Consider the following 6375-nt stretch of genomic DNA (forward strand, 5'->3'; position numbering starts at 1 on the left):
ATTTGCTTCAAGGAACCAATCGAACACTTTCGTGTCTTCTCTGGTCTTGTTGTTATAATCGTTCTTCTAATCGTTATACTGATCGAACATTAACGCATATTAACGTTCGAATCAGTGATTTCGTAACATTTACTATTTACTTCTTCCATTCTTGAGTTTGAGGGACAGCAATATGGAACAGTTATTTTTAACTTCTCATTATGTTTTTTGTTTCTCATCTATTATCACGGCCGTTTTGTATTTCGCTTTTGGACATATGTTATATTCTCGTTAACTGTGCTACGATTTCTACTTGAAGTTGATACAAGCCTACTATTACGTTTAGATCTAATTTTTATATTTTACATCGTTTTAACATCAGATCTTATTGCAACGACCAGCGTATTTTTATGTTCAAATTTATTATTTTTGTTGACACTATAAAAGGCTTGATGTTAAGCTGAAACATTTGTATATTGATGTTATTATAATTTAATACAGATTTTTGCACTAAGAGCCAAGCGTTGGCTCTCTAAGCTCCTTTATTCATATTTGACATTATGAATATCTTCTTAATTGATACTAAAATCACATATACAGATACATTAACTATTTTATATAATATAATTTCTGTTTTATTTTTCTTTAATTTTATAAGATAATTACTCTTTTTTGCATTCTAATATCTAATTTATAAAGCTTACATTTAATTTATAAAGTTTACATTATCTATATGAAAAAAGTCCATGTAAACATCATATAGACAATACGTAAACAATTCATGTAGACGTAATTTTGAAATCTACAGCACAATCCTGTGAGACAGTGATTTGGTAAGATAAAATGTTCATATTTGTTATCCTGCGTGCAGTCAACGATTGGTAATGTCATTGTCCTTCAATTACCTCCGGGCCCACTGGATCCACTTGATGGTCACAAAAATTTATCCAGGGCTAACGGTCTTTAATAGTACTTCGTCGGCGATTATGGGTTTGTTATTTCTCTTCAATTTGAGCTGAATCTGATCAAGATCTATAGAGAGAAGGTTACCTCAATAAAATCGGTTGAGGACGAGGGACGATGAAGTAAGGGGGGAGCTAGAAACAGCTTGATGGCGAGGGGCGATGAAGGAAGGGGAGAGCATGATGATCTTATCGACAAACAGTAGCTGTCTGAGATAGCTTCTGTTTGCCGATAAGATCATCATTGCCCCTCTTGCCGCTCGTCCCTCTCTGCATTTGCCCCTCTTGCCGCTCGTCCCTCTTTGCGCATGAGGTAACCTTCTCTCTATAGATCTTGGAATCTGATAGCCCACTAGCAACTAGCGCTACCTTGTGAATTAGTTCCAATTGACGACAGCAGTGAACTCTATACATACTGAAAAGAGCACCGCCGTTACAACCAGCCAAGCTTGTATGTGAGACGGAAAACCGATTGAGACAGAGAAGGCATTCCCTGCTATGGAGATTATTATTATTTTTCCATTTAGATAAACATGCGAAACAGAATAAATATCATCCCTTGACTCTTTCTCGGAGCCATTAGACAAATCCCTACTCGATGCTCATTCCAGTTGTATAGAGTTCATTGGGCGACAGTAAAAGACATGATGTGTTGGGTGAGTTGGATAGGGCCAAGATCTATAGAGAGAAGGTTACCTCACGCACAAAGAGGGACGAGCGGCAAGAGGGGCAAATGCTGAGCGGGGCGAGCGGCAAGAGGGGCAATGATGATCTCATCGGCAAACAGAAGCTATCTCAGACAGCTACTGTTTGTCGATGAGATCATCATGCTCTCCCCTTCCTTCATCGCCCCTCGCCATCAAGCTGTTTCTAGCTCCCCCCTTACTTCATCGTCCCTTGCCCACAACCGGTTTTCCTGAGGTAACCTTCTCTCTATAGATCTTGGGATAGTTCAGTGCATGTATCTCAATACAGCGCCTCTGTTCCAATATCTGAGAACTAATTTAGTGCTCTGTTTTATCTCATTATTTTATCTCGATATTACACGCAAATGTATGTATAAATTTTAATCTGGATTATTTTTTAAAACTAAATCTCTAAACTCAATTCTAAGAATGAGATGTTATTCTTTTACATATCCTACATTATTATCGGCTCTTGTTTTACACATACAAACTTTACATATAAACTTTTATACATATAAAGTGAATATTTTTATGATGCGACTCAAGAGTCGATAAATAAAAACAATTTTTCTAATTTTTTTTCTTGTTTGGTTCAAATTCAATCAATTTCAATACATTAACGTATATACTTTAATCCTAGAAAAGAACTTTTAATTCTATACAATTAACGAAATGATTATCCCAGATTAAGAAATAAAGTTTTGTCAGTAAAACAAACGACTCCGGGATCTCATTAATAAGGCGTGGACAAAATAGACCCATGAATCCGTTTTATATTGACGGAAAACAGCAGTCCGTTTTGAGGGTTAAGAAATGCTCTCATAACCAAGTAATGTATATTATTACGTACATGGAAAGCAATTTGAATCGGCCGATCAACACCACAAATTAATGCTCACTTATGGAATAAAAGAACACTTTTAAGGATTAAAACGAGAACTTTAATAAAACGTTTTTACAGGATTTGTAACCGTAATCGAATAAAATACAAGAGAGCTATCGTAACGCGTCCGAACTATTTGACACCTCCTTCAAGTTTGACAGTCTGTCGTTGTTTGTAAACAAGCGTCTCTCTGGAGACGAATTTTTTACTCTCACTGAGAGTACGGGAAATTCAGAAAACGAAAATATAGGGACGCAACAATATTATACTATATATTACATTATTTTGCACGGGAAATTCAGAAAACGAAAATATAGGGACGCAACAATATTATACTGATTATTCTTTTTTTTTTCACTATAGGAGAAAAAATCTCAGCTACACCATCTGGTTTCTTAAGTATAAATAAATACATATTATTTAATGCAAAAGTATTTCGTGGAGTGTTTAAATAGTTAGTATGACAACTAAAGGTTAAAAAAAAGTTATACTCACTCTATCTCTTCATAAATTCAAAGTTCTACACTCAATAGATTCAATCTTTGGTCGATAAATTTGGAAAAGATTTTTCTTGTCAATAAAATAATTTATAAGATCTATTTTCAAATTGAAGATTTGTTGTTGTGGATGGTTTCCAGAAAGAAATACACCATCCCAAGTCAATTGAAATACTTAGTAGGTTTATTATAAGCCAACACTTGGTTATACAGAACAGCGTTGATATAAACGTGAAAAACAGAACAGGGCCAAAAGCGTAAGTCCTCGTAAGCATGCGCATTTGCAAAAGCGTAACCAATAAGCAATCAGCAAAATAAAAAGGAAGGAAAAAGTAACATGCGACTTACAGATAGATACATAAAAACGAAACTGAAGGATACACTTTAATCTTACAACAAGATTTTTAGGATTTCTTTGTTAAAAGCAAATAAAAGCAATAATAACTTTTTCGTTAACAACCCAATAATTATTAAGATCTCAAATGCATATAATTTTAGCTTTCAAGATTAGTGAATTGCCCATATAATTAACAATAATTTTTTAGGCTAAAAGATTTATTACATTAGACTATCAATGAAAAATATAAAATGTAAATACTCAGATATTACGCATGTAAGATATGATATCACATATTTCTTATCTTATCACATTGACTGTTTGAACTTGTAAATATGTATGTTAAGGAAACAACTAATAATTTCAAATAAATATCAGTATTTTAAAGAAAAAACAAAATTTTATGATTATTTTATTAGCACATTTTATTTTTAATATGTGCACAAAAGAGAGTGAACAAAATTTGAATCAAAAATTTGAAATTATATATATCTAAAAATGTTTCGTCTTGTTGTAATTGTTCTTGCTTTAATTTCTCAGAATTTAGATCACTATTCAGTCAGGATTACGAGTGCCTGTTTTTCACGGTCCACTATCACCCTACTTTCGCTCGCTGTTGCCTTGAAAATTAATTATTGTTGCGAAACATCTTAATATTGCATCAAACAATCAATGTTTTTTTTTCTTCTGAGATGGAAAATATTTAATATTTTGATTTAAAAACAATATATAATAAATGGGTATATTTTTTACAGCTTAGTGATTTTTTTTGCTAATGTTTTGTTGATAGATATAATTAGTGTTCACAGCTTGATGTTTAATTTATGATACTCCCGTATTTGATTAGATAAACAGAGTTTGCGCTATTTTTTACATCTAATTTATGATTGATACTATTAAAGTAGTACTGTTTTTATATTGCAACAAGCTCTTGCAAAATATCAACACGAATATCAATTGGATCGTCATTTAATGATTTATGTACCTGTTTTTTAAATTATCTCTCTTTTAAATTATCTTTTTTTATATTGAAAAAATTATAACAAATTAATGTTCTATTCGATTGATATTTATATCTGTTATTGCAAACCAAATTTTGGAAACAAACTTATATTTAATTTACTGCAGATCATTTTTTGTTTCTTCAGAAAAAGAGTCAATGCATTCTGCGATGTATCACGTTCGTATATTTATTATACGAAATAATGTGAATAGAGTAAATGGAATGTAAATTGATCATAAATACATAATGATTAGAATTGTGCCAATTATTTTCATTTCTGTTAAATTTCTTATTTTTAACAAGAAAAAAAATCATTTGTATAATATTTGTTTCTTTTCCATCTCACTATTGTATAACCATGCATATTCGTTGTAAAAAAATTCAAATTAATTATTTCATAATATGTGAAACAATTAAATTATAATGAATAAAAATTACAATAAATGAGAATTGCCTGTTGTAAAAAAATAAATTGATGGAAGCAATCTATGTTGTATTGTATTACGCAATAAAAGCAATAGTTTTACACATTTGATTTATGAAGTAAACATATGTTTTCCTAAAAATTTATTATAATCAAAATAGAGACTAATTATCAAAATATAGTAATTGTGTTTTCAAGATTAATATAATCGAATACAATCTAAATTTGACACGCTTTTCTTATTCTTTAACGTTTTGAGTGCTATGGACACATACATGTGTTCAGCGAATTTTATCGATATATATTATGGACACATATATGTGTTCGGCAAAAGTTATCGGCATAGATTATAGGTACAATATATGTATTTAACAAATTTCTTCGATTTATATTCTCTTCCCAGCAATTGTCAGTGCGGATTACGTGTCGTCCGTATTGAACGCTTGACTCTAGAGCACTCAAAAGGTTAATTGACATAATTGAGCGCAGTAAACAACCCGTTTGCAATCACAAAATTTAATGTTTAGATTCTAGTGGATAAAAAAACAATGATCTACAAAATTTACAAATGCCTCACAATTGTTGCCTCACACTATTGACACAAATACAGAAATAAAAAACTAACAAAAAAACCGTTTGTGCAACGCAGACAATCCTGAAACTAGATAATTATTAAATCAATATTTTATAATATATACAAAATGGATAAATACGCTGTAAAAAGAATGATTAAATAAAGTTTTTTATTTAATAAACTCCCCCCTCCCCCCCCCTCCCCCCCTCCTTTTCGCTCCTTCTCTTCTCTCTTCTCCTCACTTCTTTTTCTGAAGAAATTTTATTCCCGTTTTTCTTTCTCTATTTTTCTTTATTTATCTCTCTCCTTCTTCCCCTTTTTTAAGATCCAACTATTTCCTGGCAATTTGGTCCTCCTTCCTCAATTCTCTGCAATTCTTCATACATGCTTTGATCTCATTCTTACATAATCTGCTTACAAAATCTTCTTTCTACCTCCTCTTCCAAATACCTTTTTTCCCTACTCTCGTTGCTTAACCGTTCTAAATCTCGCCATTCTCTTTCATACCTATATTCTCTTCTCATACTTTTTTCAAATATTTTAATCAGTTTTCCTCTTGTATAAAATTATGTATATGTATTTAGAAAAAATGTGAAAAAATACATCAAATTCGAAAAAAATATTAAAATTCGGAAAGAAGTAATTTCTCATGTAAATATAAATAAAAATAAGTCAAAAATAAAATATCTTTTTTCAACTGCAATTTTGAAGAATAAAAATTAATAATTTATTTAATAATAAAATATATTAATTACCACACAAAAATATATAGATAAAGTTTTATATTCTATAATTTAAATTTGCATCTATTAATAGACATTATATTTCGATATTTATGATTCATATTTTGATGATTTTTGTATATTGAAGTATTTGTTTCTGACTTTGCAAAAAGAGGAGTTTATTCTTCTAGCACTTCAATCTAATTATATCACATTAATTGTTATAAAATAAATTTTTATTATTAAATATACATATGTATAATATTTACTTAAATATGTATAATATACTTAAATTAAAAATTACTAAA

This window comes from Linepithema humile, chromosome 8 (assembly GCF_040581485.1).
Source record: "Linepithema humile isolate Giens D197 chromosome 8, Lhum_UNIL_v1.0, whole genome shotgun sequence".
In the NCBI taxonomy this organism is placed as follows: Eukaryota; Metazoa; Arthropoda; class Insecta; order Hymenoptera; family Formicidae; genus Linepithema; species Linepithema humile.